This window comes from Bos javanicus, chromosome 6 (genome assembly GCF_032452875.1).
Source record: "Bos javanicus breed banteng chromosome 6, ARS-OSU_banteng_1.0, whole genome shotgun sequence".
NCBI classification, from domain to species: Eukaryota; Metazoa; Chordata; class Mammalia; order Artiodactyla; family Bovidae; genus Bos; species Bos javanicus.
Window position 1 is genome coordinate 46,411,272 of NC_083873.1, and position 14,519 is coordinate 46,425,790.

General features: G+C 42.0%; 1 protein-coding gene across 4 annotated transcripts in view; it reads left to right on the plus strand.

Annotated features, from left to right (window-relative positions):
• TBC1D19 (TBC1 domain family member 19) overlaps positions 1–14,519 on the plus strand; it is a 159,653-nt gene that overhangs the window by 111,627 nt on the left and 33,507 nt on the right. The gene's annotated exons all lie outside the window — the stretch shown is intronic.

Below are 14,519 nucleotides of genomic sequence, written 5' to 3' on the forward strand. Positions count from 1 at the left end.
TGGTTTGACAAGTGTGGTGGTGGGGGTGGTGGTTTAGTCGCTAGGTCCTGTGTGACTCTTGAGACCCCATAGACTGTAGCCTGCCAGTATCCTGTCTATGGGATTCTCCAGGTAAGAATACTGGAGTGGGTTGCCATTTCCTTCTCCAGAGGATCTTCCCTACCCAGGAATCAAACCCAGGTCTCCTGTATTGCAGGCAGATTCTTTACCGACTGAACTAGGAGGGAAGCCTCTTGACAAGTGTAGTATTTATGAAATAAAAAATATTTCAAGAAATGTAACTCCAAAAATTTGTATTTTGATTAAAGTGGTCAAATGTATAATGACTCCTTTTGAAATTCTTAGTTTTAAAGATATGCTCCTTGGAAAAGCACTATATAGCAGTCCTTATTATGATAATATAAAGTGGCATCCTGAAGAAGTTATTTCACTCCAGCAGAGTTAAGACCATGGCCTTTGTAATCCTGTAGACCTGGGTTCAGATCCCAGTTCTTGCAGCTCACCCTATGACCTTGGGTAAGTTATGCATTTCGCCAGACTTGATTCGTCATCTATAGCACATGGGTAACAGATTAAAGGAGATACACTGTATGAAACAGCACAGTTGGATGTGTAGTAAGTGCTCAGCAGATGCGACTTACACGCCGGGCTTAGCTTCCTTACTGACCAGCCCACATGAAGCTCACAGACAGCGCCGAGAAAGCACAGGCTGCCTCCTTGTGCCTCCCACTTCTGTCCCGGGCCCCCTCCTCTGCCCCTCCTTGAGCGCTGCAGTTCCAGCGGCCCACCCCGCCCGACTTCTGCTGCTCGTCTTGGTTTTCCCCGTGCAGCTCTTCTTTGCAAACATTTTCCTAGGACTTCTTATCTGCTCTCTTGCTTCTGTTTGTTAATTGCTCTTCTATCTGTTAATTCAGTTCTGACTTCTACATTATTTAACTCAAACTTAACATGTCTTAAGCTGAAGTAAATTAACTTTCATATTTATAAAAGAAAAAAAAAAGCAAAATTAAATTTAAAAAAACAGAACAATAACAATAAAAACCCAAATACTGAACTGTTTCTCTCTCACTTAAGTGTGCCTGCCAGTCATTCAAGGCCTAACATCTGGTAGTCATCATGATTCTTTTCAGTCTTGGATCCTCTTCCTCCAACAAATCATGAGGATATTCCAATTTTATCTTCAAAACCCATCTGGGACCCTCATGGCATCATCATAACTACTACCTTGCCCTCATTCAGCCTTTAGACACCAGTAGATACAGACTCGGAGAAGACAATGGCACCCCACTCCAGTACTCTTCCCTGGAAAATCCCATAGATGGAGGAGCCTGGTGGGCTACAGTCCATGGGGTCGCTAAGAGTTGGACACGGCTGAGCAACTTCACTTTCACTTTTCACTTTCATGCATTGGAGAAGTAAATGGCAACCCACTCCAGTGTTCTTGCCTTGAGAATCCCAGGGACGGGGGAGCCTGGTGGGCTGCTGTCTATGGGATCGCACAGAGTCGGACATGACTGAAGCGACTTAGCAGCAGCAGACGCAGAGTACATCGTGAGAAACGCTGGGCTAGAGGAAGCACAAGCTGGAATCAAGATTGCCAGGAGAAATATCAATAACCTCAGATATGCAGATGACACCACCCTTATGGCAGAAAGTGAAGAAGAACTAAAGAGCCTCTTGATGAAAGTGAAAGAGGAGAGTGAAAAAGTTGGCTTAAAGCTCAACATTCAGAAAACTAAAATCATGGCATCCGGTCCCATCACTTCATGGCAAATAGATGGGGAAACAGTGTCAGACTTCATTTTTTTGGGCTCCAAAATCACTGCAGATGGTGACTGCAGCCATGAAATTAAAAGACGCTTACTGCTTGGAGTAAGTAACTGACCAACCTCAGTTAAGTTCAGTTCAGTTCAGTTGCTCAGTTGTGTCTGACTCTTTGCCTAGACAGCATATTAAAAAGCAGAGACATTACTTTATCAACAAAGGTCTGTCTAGTCAAGGCTATGGTTTTTCCAGTGGTCATGTATGGATTTGAGAGTTGGACTACAAAGGAAAGCTGAGCGCCGAAGAATTGCTGCTTTTGAACTGTGGTGTTGAAGAAGGCTCTTTAGAGTCCCTTGGACTGCAAGGAGATCCAACCAGTCCATCCTAAAGGAGATCAGTCCTGGGTATTCATTGGAAGGACTGATGTTGAAGCTGAAACTCTAATCCTTTGGCCACCTGATGTGAAGAGCTGAGTCACTGGAAAAGACCCTGATGCTGGGAAAGATTGAGGGCAGGAGGAGAAGGGGATGACAGAGGATGAGATGGTTGGATGGCATCACCGACTCAATGGACATGGGTTTGGGTGGACTCCATGAATTGGTGATGGACAGGGAGGCCTAGTGTGCTGCGGTTCATGGGGTTGCAAAGAGTCAGACACGACTGAGTGACTGAACTGAACAGAACTGAGACACCTAACTGATTTCCCTTCCTCTAGGCTTTTCTAGCCTTGTTCTGTTTTTCGCAGTGCTGTCTGAGTTGTATATCTAAAAGGAAAATCTGAAATTTGTCATTTTTCTCCCTAAAGTTTCTTAATGGCTCTGCATTTCTTTATAAGCAATACCCAAACCTCTCAGGAAGCATAAGAAGGTCCCTCTTGACTCTGGCCCCTATTCAGTCTAACTCCTAGCTTCATTTCTCACAATTTCCTATTTTACTTTTTTAAAAATCACAAAATATCAAATTAGTAACTCTTTGCACAAGCATACTCTCACAGAAGCAGTATGCTGCTTCCTGCCTCATTACCTCGCCTGGTCCTGTGATTGCAATAGCCCACTCAGCCTTTCTTCACCTGGCTGCCCTCCAGGTTCAGCTCAGGCATGATCCTCTTCAGGAACCTTTCCCTGGATCCCCAGGTGAGGTTAAGGGCCATTCTTCTAGACTCTTATAGTACCCAATGTGAAAATCTTTGCTATCTCATATTATATTTTCTTGGCATTGATTGTATATGCTTTATCACCCCCTCTACTTTGCAGGCCTTGTGAGGTTCAGGACTGTAGCATTCATTTTTGTTCCTCCAGGATCTCATTATAGTAGGACTTTCAGTTCAGTTCAGTCACTCAGTTGTGTCCAACTCTTTGCAACCCCATGAATTGCAGCACGCCAGGCCTCCCTGTCCATCACCAACTCCCGGAGTTCACTCAAACTCATGTCCATCAAGTTGGTGATGCCATCCAGCCATCTCATCCTCTGTCATTGCCTTCTCCTCCTGCCCCCAATCCCTCCCAGCAGCAGAGTCTTTTCCAATGAGTCAACTCTTCGCATGAGGTGGCCAAAGTACTGGAGTTTCAGCTTTAGCATCATTCCTTCCAAAGAAATCCCAGGGCTGATCTCCTTCAGAATGGACTGGTTGGATCTCCTTGCAGTCCAAGGGACTCTAAAGAGCCTTCTCCAACACCACAGTTCAAAAGCATCAATTCTTCAGCACTCAGCCTTCTTCACAGTCCAACTCTCACATCCATAATGACTACTGGAAAAACCATAGCCTTGACTAGACAGACCTTTGTTGGCAAAGTAATGTCTCTGCTTTTGAATATGCTATCTAGGTTGGTCATAACTTTCCTTCCAAAGAGTAAGCATCTTTTAATTTCATGGCTGCAATCACCATCTGCAGTGATTTTGCAGCCCAGAAAAATAAAGTCTGACACTGTTTCCACTGTTTCCCCATCTATTTGCCATGAAGTGATGGGACTTTAATGAGTATTTAAAAAGCCAATTTAAAGGCTTTTTACTTTTAACATGTATGTATAACCTTTGTTACATCTGTCTCCCCAGAAACTTAATTTTATAGTTATATAAGGATTGAGAAATAAAAAATAATTATCTCTGAAGGGCCAGATGAGATGTCCATGGAATCAAGTTCCTTTCCTCTATTCATAGAAGAGCTTTTCCAACTTAGTTTAGCATATATTAGCTTTTATTTGACACACATGCCTAACAAACTTGGTTTATGGGTTTTTGAAAAGGCAGAGGAACCAGAGATCAAATTGCCAACATCTGCTGGATCATGGAAAAAGCAAGAGAGTTCCAGAAAAACATCTATTTCTGCTTTATTGACTATGCCAAAGCCTTTGACTGTGTGGATGACAATAAACTGTGGAAAATTCTGAAAGAGATGGGAATACCAGACCACCTGACCTGCCTCTTGAGAAATCTGTATGCAAGTCAGGAAGCAACAGTTAGAACTGGACATGGAACAACAGACTGGTTCCAAATAGGAAAAGGAGTTCATCAAGGCTGTATATTGTCACCCTGCTTATTTAACTTCTATGCAGAGTACATCATGAGAAACGCTGGACTGGAAGAAACACAAGCTGGAATCAAGATTGCCAGAAAAAATATCAATAACCTCAAATATGCAGATGACACCACCCTTATGGCAGAAAGTGAAGAGGAACTCAAAAGCCTCTTGATGAAAGTGAAAGTGGAGAGTGAAAAAGTTGGCTTAAAGATCAACATTCAGAAAACGAAGATCATGGCATCCAGTCCCATCACTTCATGGGAAATAGATGGGGAAACATTGGAAACAGTGGCTGACTTTATTTTTTGGGCTCCCAAATCACTGGAGATGGTGACTGCAGCCATGAAATTAAAAGACGCTTACTCCTTGGAAGGAAAGTTATGACCAACCTAGATAGCATATTCAAAAGCAGAGACATTACTTTGCCAACAAAGGTCTGTCTAGTCAAGGCTATGGTTTTTCCTGTGGTCATGTATGGATGTGAGAGTTGGACTGTGAAGAAGGCTGAGAACCAAAGAATTGATGCTTTTGAACTGTGGTGTTGGAGAAGACTCTTGAGAGTCCCTTACTGCAAGGAGATCCAACCAGTCCATTCTGAAGGAGATCAGCCCTGGGATTTCTTTGCAAGGAATGATGCTAAAGCTGAAACTCCAGTACTTTGGCCACCTCATGGGAAGAGTTGACTCATTGGAAAAGACTCTGATGCTGGGAAGGATTGGGGGCAGGAAGAGAAGGGGACAACAGAGGATGAGATGGCTGGATATCATCACTGATTTGATGGACATGAGTCTGAGTGAACTCCGGGAGTTGGTAATGGACAGGGAGGCCTGGCGTGCTGCAGTTCATGGGGTCACAAAGAGTCGGACACGACTGAAGCGACTTGGCAGCAGCAGCAGCATACCCCTGTAAAAAAAAAGAATGAAAAGAAGCTGATATAGATTGGAGAATGACTAACAACAGTAGAAGTGAAAATCAGAGACCTCGCAAAGGAAAATAGAAAAGCTATAAAACAGCATATAAAAGCACACCTGCAAATCAGTCTGGGACCATTTTATGTAAAAGCCAATAGCCCTCTTCCCTTTAAAAAAGTATCATTAGGTTGTAACACATATATTAATTTGAGACTTTTATAATGAGCTTAAGGCACCAAGAAAAAAATATTGTTATAGCAACAATAGTAATAGTAGTCATCAGTATCAGCTAACATTTTCCATGCAGAACTATGTAGTAGGGAGTGCACTACATACATTATATGTTTTAATTCATTTAATCCGTACAAGAACCTTCTCAGCCAACTTACTACTAGTATTATCCCTACTTACAGATAGAGGAGCTGAGGCACAGTGTTAACTTGCCCAGTGGCAAAGCCCGGCTTTGAATGCAAGCTGTTTGACTTCAGAAGCAATATTCTTTTTTTTTTTTTTTTCTAATTTTATTTTATTTTTAAACTTTACATAATTGTATTAGTTTTGCCAAATATCAAAATGAATCCGCCACAGGTATACATGTGTTCTCCATCCCGAACCCTCCTCCCTCCTCCCTCCCCATACCTTCCCTCTGGGCCGTCCCAGTGCACCAGCCCCAAGCATCCAGCATCGTGCATCGAACCTGGACTGGCAACTCGTTTCCTACATGATATTTTACATGTTTCAATGCCACTCTCCCAAATCTTCCCACCCTCTCCCTCTCCCACAGAGTCCATAAGCAATATTCTTTTTTTAAATTTTATTTATTTATTTTTGGCTGTGCTGGGTCTTCATGGCTGTGTGGGCTTTTTTTTTCTAGTTGCCGCAAGTGGGGGCTACTCTCAAGTTGCAGGGTGTAGGCTTCTCATTGCAGTGGCTTCTCTTGTTGCAGAGCACAGACTCTAGGTGCTTCAGCAGTTAGAGCACTTGGGCTCAGTAACTGGCGCACGGGCTTAGTTGCTCTGCAGCATGTGGGATCTTCCCAGCCCAGGGACTGAACCCTGTTCTCCTGCATTGGCAGGCAGATTCTTTTCCACTGAGCCACCAGGGAAGTGCCAGAAGCAATATTCTTAATCACCATGTCCCACTACCTCAGAAAAACATTACTGAATTCATTGATTATCTTTTAGAAAATTAAGGGGTTTATATATTGAAAAGGTGTGTGTGTTAGTCACTCAGTTGTGTCCTACTCTTTGCGACCCCAAGGACTGTCTGTAGCCAGTCAGACTCCTCTGTCCATGGAATTCTCTAGGCAAGAATACTGAAGTGGATTGCCATTCCCTTCTCCAGAGGATCTTTGAGACCCAGAGATCAAACCCAGGACTCTGCATGTAGGCAGATTCTTTACCTTCACCATCTGAGCCACCAGGGAAGCCCCATTGAAAAGGTTGTTGTTGTTCAGTCTCTCAGTCATGTCCGAGTCTTTGCGACCCCATGGCCTGCAGCACACCAGGCTTCCCTGTCCTTCACCATCCCCCAGAGCTTGCTCAAACTTATGCCCATTGAGTCAGTGATGCCATCTGACCATCTCATCCTCTGTCATCCCCATCTCCTCCTGCCTTCAATCTTTCCCAGGATCAGGTTCTTTCCCAGCGTCAGGGTCAGCATCAGGGATTGAACCTGCTCTCCTGCATTGCAGGCCGACTCTTTTACCGTCTGAGCCACCAGGGAACTGAGATTGAAAAGGTAAGTGTATGTAATAGGTCCTAGAAACAGTCTCATCCAGGAAAAAAAATAGCTTAATGCTTAATGAAGTAAACCCACAGCTGTTCATAAACTTAATACTTAAGGATCACTTCTTTTCTCAGGTTGTTTTAGAACCTTACCAGAATCAGAGAGGACTCTTCTCTGAGGATTGAGTCTGAAATTTCAGATAAAAAGAGACAGGGAGCAGTCAGTCTCTGTGCGTTTACTCTTAAGGCAATACTAAGCAACATTTTTATATTACCTGCCCTATTTTCAACCTCTGCCAAAGACAGGATTACTTTGAACTCTCAAGGATACCTCTGCCACCACCACCATCAAAAGTGGCCTGGCCTTCATGGTCACAGGGCCTCACCCAGAGAGCTTTGCCTGCAGCTCACAGACACACCCTCCATCCCTGACCTGGCAGGTGCTTAAAAGGGGGCAGAGGTTTGCTCACTTGCTTCCCCTCCTGTGGTCTCCTTTCCTAGGATGGAAATAAATAACAGGCCCCTGTGGCACTGGACATTACAGTGGAAAGACTTTCTCTAGTAGGTTCATTAGACAACCAGTGAGCAAAAATTTCTGAGCTGGAGGAGACTCATCATGGGAAATTTTTAAGCTTTTCTTGTTTTTATTTTTATTTCAACATGTGTAACTTGTCCCTATTCATTTAATGAATACTTATTTGGCCCTGTTCTGGCTCCCTCTCCTAGGTGGGTGAACCACAGTAAAGGGCAAAGATAAAGTACCTGCTGCCAAGGACCTTGACGTTGGGAGGGAGACATCCTATAAACATCCTATAAACAAGTACACAAGTGTTGCTGCTGCTGTTGTTTGGTCGCTCAGTTGTGTCCGACTCTTTGTGACCCCATGGACTGCAGCACGCCAGGCATCCCTGTCCTTCACCATCTCTCAGAGCTTGCTCAAACTCATGTCCATTGAATTGGTGATGCCATCCAACCATCTTGTCCTTTGTCATCTCCTTCTCCTCCTGTCTTCTATCTTTTCCAGTGAGTCAGCTCTTTGCATCAGGTGGACAAAGTATTGGAGCTTCAGCTTCAGTATCAGTCCCTCCAAAGAATACTCAGGGTTGATTTCCTTTAGGATTGACTGGTTTGGTCTTTTTGCTGTCCAAGGGACTCTCAAGAGTCTTCTCCAACACCACAGTTCAAAAGCATCGATTCTTCAGTGTTCAGCCTTATTTTTATGGTCCAACTCTCACATCCATACATCACTATTGGAAAAACCATAGCGTTGACTAGACGGACCTTTGTTGGCAAAGTAATGTCTCTGCTTTTTAATACGCTGTCTAGGTTGGTCATAGCTTTTCTTCCAAGGAGTAAGTGTTTTTTAATTTCATGGCTACAGTCACCATCTGCAGTGATTTTGGGGCCTAAGAAAATAAAGTCTGTCACTGTTTCCACTGTTGCCCCATCTATTTGCCATGAAGTGAGGGACCAGATGCCGTGATCTTAGTTTTTTGAATGTTGAGTTTAAAGCCAGGTTGTTCACTCTCCTCTTTAACCTTCATCAAGAGGCTCTTTAGTTCCTCTTCACCTTCTGCCATAAGGGAACAAGTAGCTAACGTAAATAACTAAAAATAGTTTCAGAGAGTGATGACGTGAACAATTAAAGGGAACAGAAATTGATAGGAGGTAGGGAGGTGGGGAGGGCACAGCTGTTATAGAGAAGGGCGTCAGGAGAAATGCCTCTAGGGAGGTAGAATGTGAACAGAGCCCAGAATATGCAGAGGAGCCACGCGAAGAAGGAGAGCACACCCCATGGGGAACGCACAGCATTTTTAAAGGCCTGAGAGGAGCATACTCAATGATCTAAAGAATAATAGATGGTCACTGTGACTGATGACAGTGAGCAAAACAGAAGTTGGCACAAGATGAGGCAGGAGAGGTAAACGGGCCAGGGGCCAGGGGCCAGGGGCCAGGTCAGATAGGGAGACAGTCACTCTAAAGTTTTATCTATAGTAAGTCCAATGTCTGGGCTTCCTTAGGGGCAGTTTCTATTAATTTATTGTTTTCCTGTGAATGGATTATATTTCCTTATTTATTTGCATGCATAATAATTTTTTTGTTGTTGATAACCAGATATCTTGACTATTCAGTTCAGTTCAGTCAGTCATGCCCGACTCTTTGCGACCCCATGAATCGCAGCACGCCAGGCCTCCCTGTCCCCCACCAACTCCCAGAGTTCACTCAGACTCACGTCCATCGAGTCAGTGATGCCATCCAGCCATCTCATCCTCTGTCGTCCCCTTCTCCTCCCACCCCCAATCCCTCCCAGCATCAGAGTCTTTTCCAATGAGTCAACTCTTCGCATGAGGTGGCCAAAGTACTGGAGTTTCAGCTTTAGCATCATTCCTTGCAAAGAAATCCCAGGGCTGATCTCCTTCAGAATGGACTGGTTGGATCTCCTTGCAGTCCAAGGGACTCTCAATGTGCTAACTCTGAAAATCAGATTTTCTCCCTTCCCAGAACTTGCTGCTGTTGTGGGCTGTTGTTGTTTATTCCTTTTCTGAACTGCTTTTGTAAAGGTTATCTTTTTTTGTATTGAGTGCCCTGTGAAGTCTCTGTTCTGTTAGCTTAGTGACCAGTTAGAAATTTGACAGAGATTTCCTTCTCAAACCAAAAAAAAATTTCCCAGTCTTTGCTGATTAAACCATGGAGAGAGTCTGCCAAGGCTTAGGCCATTTACAGCTCTTCCTTAGCTTTCACTTCCTGCTTGCATAGAGCCCAGAAGTCAGGCAGAAACAAAAACTCAGAGCCTTCTCAGGAAAGATTCTTGGAAGAAATAACAAAAATATATCAGTTTAAATCTTGTCAGGTTGATAAATAACAATATACTTTGTTATCTAAATTAAAAACATCTTAATCTAATTTCATGTGTAACTTTGGACATTATCTGAAAAACTGATTGTTTAAAATATGATTTCTAGAGGTATATTTAAATATGATTATGCTGTGATGTTTGGGGAACTTTTAACTACCAAAATAAAGTAACAAAATCATATTCTGAAATTCCAATTCAGAAAGATAGCAGAAATAGTAGAAAACGATTTGAGCACTGTCCTAGTGCTTACACTTACTGACCTGTAGGCTACATGTGGGATGAGAATAAACAAAGGAAATGATTATTTCAGCAAATGAATTAAATAAGCTGTACTGAGTAATCCCAAGTGAAAGAGAGTAAAAATTTGCTTTCAACTGAAGTGGTGTTAAAGTGAATCGGATGTTAGTATTATGGTACAACTATAAATGCTAAATATTAATAGAGACAATGAGAAAATTAAGGGAAAATACTTAGTAAGTGCAAAGCATGTTAATAATTTGGGGTATTTTCTGAGTCATATTTACTATTTATATCTCATCCAGTTTAAGATTTATTTTTGTTGATGATGTTTACCACTCTGGGCTATGTCAAAGGCCCATTGAATCATTACTTTATAAAGTTATTTCTTTTTTTTTTTCCCCACAGGAGAATTCTATCAAACCTTTTTTTTCTTTTTTTTTTTTTAATTTTATTTTTAAACTTTACAAATTGTATTAGTTTTGCCAATTCTGTTGAATGGAGTAGGCAGTTAATAATTTAGGCTTTCTTCAGTTAGATAAAGGTAGGCTGCTGCTGCTGCTAAGTCGCTTCAGTCGTGTCCGACTCTGTGCGACCCCATAGACGGCAGCCCACCAGGCTCCCCCATCCCTGGGATTCTCCAGGCAAGAACACTGGAGTGGGTTGCCATTTCCTTCTCCAGTGCGTGAAAGTGAAAAGTGAAAGTGAAGTCGCTCAGTTATGTCTGACTCTTAGCGACCCCATGGACTGCAGCCTACCAGGCTCCTCCGTCCATGGGATTTTCCAGGCAAGAGTACTGGAGTGGGGTGCCATTGCCTTCTCCAAAGGTAGGCTAGGATCTTAAAATAACCATTCATAGCAGACTCGCAGAACTCTGAGGCCAGATTAGAGATGGTGTCCCAAGCATCCCGATGCCCGTTTGAAGTACACTCTTGGATGAAGGCCAGGTGGATGAAACTTGACCGTTGAAACACTGAAGTGGTGAGAGGCAAAGGAAAGGATTTTGAAAAACTGGCCAAGAACATGACAGGCTTTGAGATCAAAGAAATGTTTTAGGTGGTATGTGCCCTAGAGTGTTAATGAATTCATTGCTTCTTAGGCCTCCTACTTTTGTGTGTCAGAATCTGACTTTATCCTTTGTCAACAGAGCAGTCTATGTACACTTTTCTGGAATCTTAAGCCCAGGTTAATCTTGATTAAGCAGAAGTGAACCTCTATTTAATACTGATGAAAGAAAGATTTTCTTAGGTTTAAGCTGATGCGCAAGTGTGGTACTCTCCCTTTATAGTACAAAATATACTATAATTAGTGAGCACTGGCTGTGTACTATATACTATACTGTGATGCGCTTTGAATACATTAACTCACTGGTGCTTTAGTACTATACAGCCCAGTGAAGGTAGTATTATTTAACCTCACTTCTAAAAATGAAAATAGAGACTCAGAGTGTTAGTAACTTTCCTGGAGATACACAAGACCCAAATTCATGTCTGTATGACTTTGTGGGCCATTTGTAATTTCAACATGGAGTTATTGAGAGCCTCTTATAATTATATATTAATTGCTTATTCATAAATGAATCTGAGGTTATTATTATTTCTCCCGGCAATCTTGATTCCAGCTTGTGTTTCTTCTAGTCCAGCGTTTCTCGTGATGTACTCTGCATATAAGTTAAATAAACAGGGTGACAATATACAGCCTTGACGAACTCCTTTTCCTATATGGAACCAGTCTGTTGTTCTATGTCCAGTTCTAACTGTTGCTTCCTGACCTGCATACAGATTTCTCAAGAGGCAGATCAGATGGTCTGGTATTCCCATCTCTTTCAGAATTTTCCACAGTTTATTGTCATCCACACAGTCAAAGGCTTTGGCATAGTCAATAAAGCAGAAATAGATGTTTTTCTGGAACTCTCTTGCTTTTTCCATGATCCAGCAGATGTTGGCAATTTGATCTCTGGTTCCTCTGCCTTTTTTAAAACCAGCTTGAACATCAGGAAGTTCACGGTTCACATATTGCTGAAGCCTGGCTTGGAGAATTTTGAGTATTACTTTACAGCGTGTGAGATGAGTGCAATGGTGCAGTAGTTTGAGCATTCTTTGTATTGCCTTTCTTTGGGATTGGAATGAAAACTGACCTTTTCCAGTCCTGTGGCCACTGCTGAGTTTTCCAAATTTGCTGGCATATTGAGTGCAGCACTTTCACAGCATCATCTTTCAGGATTTGGAATAGCTCAACTGGAATTCCATCACCTCCATTAGCTTTGTTTGTAGTGATGCTTTCTAAGGCCCACTTGACTTCACATGCCAGGATGTCTGGCTCTAGGTCAGTGATCACACCGTCATGATTATCTGGGTCATGAAGCTCTTTTTTGTACAGTTCTTCTGTGTATTCTTGCCATCTCTTCTTAATATCTTCTGCTTCTGTTAGGTCCATACCATTTCTGTCCTTTATCGAGCCCATCTTTGCATGAAATGTTCCTTTGGTATCTCTAATTTTCTTGAAGAGATCCCTAGTCTTTTCCATTCTGTTGTTTTCCTCTATTTCTTTTCATTGATCGCTGAAGAAGGCTTTCTTATCTCTTCTTGCTATTCTTTGGAACTCTGCATTCAGATGTTTGTATCTTCCCTTTTCTCCTTTGCTTTTCACTTCTCTTCTTTTCACAGCTATTTGTAAGGCCTCCCCAGACAGCCATTTTGCTTTTTTGCATTTCTTTTCCATGGGGATGGTCTTGATCCCTGTCTCCTGTACAATGTCACGAACCACATTCCATAGCTCATCAGGCACTCTATCTATCAGATCTAGGCCCTTAAATCTATTTCTCACTTCCACTGTATAATCATAAGGGATTTGATTTAGGTCATACCTGAATGGTCTAGTGGTTTTCCCTACTTTCTTCAATTTAAGTCTGAATTTGGCAATAAGGAGTTCATGGTCTGAACCACAGTCAGCTCCTGGTCTTGTTTTTGCTGACTGTATGGAGCTTCTCCATCTTTGGCTGCAAAGAATATAATCAATCTGATTTCAGTGTTGACCATCTGGTGATGTCCATGTCCCTTATGGCAGAAAGTGAAGAGGAACTAAAAAGCCTCTTGATGAAAGTGAAAGTGGAGAGTGAAAAAGTTGGCTTAAAGCTCAACATTCAGAAAACGAAGATCATGGCATCTGGTCCCATCACTTCATGGGAAATAGATGGGGAAACAGTGGAAACAGTGGCTGACTTTATTTTTCTGGGCTCCCAAATCACTGGAGATGGTGACTGCAGCCATGAAATTAAAAGACGCTTACTCCTTGGAAGGAAAGTTATGACCAACCTAGATAGCATATTCAAAAGCAGAGACATTACTTTGCCAACAAGGGTTCGTCTAGTCAAGGCTATGGTTTTTCCTGTGGTCACGTATGGATGTGAGAGTTGAACTGTGAAGAAAGCTGAGAGACGAAGAATTGATGCTTTTGAACTGTGGTGTTGGAGAAGACTCTTGAGAGTCCCTTGGACTGCAAGGAGATCCAACCAGTCCATTCTGAAGGAGATCAGCCCTGGGATTTCTTTGGAAGGAATGATGCTAAAGCTGAAACTCCAGTACTTTGGCTACCTCATGCGAAGAGTTGACTCAGTGGAAAAGACTCTGATGCTGGGAGGGATTGGGGGCAAGAGGAGAAGGGGACGACAGAAGATGAGATGGCTGGATGGCATCACTGACTCGATGGACATGAGTCTCAGTGAACTCCGGGAGTTGGTGATGGACAGGGAGGCCTGGCATGCTACGATTCATGGGGTCGCAAAGAGTCGGACACAACTGAGCGACTGATCTGATCTGATAAATGAATCTTATACGTTAATATCATATATAAGCTATATCATATATAATATATCATATGATATAATTTAATATCATGTATATGATATATATTTATATGTACACATGTATGATATGTATATATGTATACATATGTATTCATATGTATGTGATATATATTTAATATCATATATAATATATATATCTTATACTTTTATATCATATATAAGTATATGATTATAATTGCTTAAATTCCCATCATTAACAGCATATATTGAGCATCTCACTTGTAGAAGACTGTATGCTGGATGCTGAAGATAATACTCAGTATGAATTGTGGCCCTTGCCTCAAATATCTTATAACCTAGCTGTTTATACACCAACTATAGATTTCAGAACTTGGGGAAAATGTGGTAAAAGTGTGATTAATCATGAGTCATCTTAAACAGCAGTCCTTTTTGCTGTTTGGCAGTTGACTAATTTATTCATTCTATGCTTCATAATGAAAAGTGCTCTGTCTTGATTAAGGTGTTCCTACACTTAGGACATCTGTAATTATTATCTGTAGCAGACAAAGATAATGATAGTAACATCTTCATTGTTTTCTACCTTAATTTGCCTGCTCAAATGTTTCTGCAGTACTGAACAAAGAAAGTAAAAAGTGTTTTTTAATGAGAATATAGGGGTTTTGTATAATAGCACCCGGCT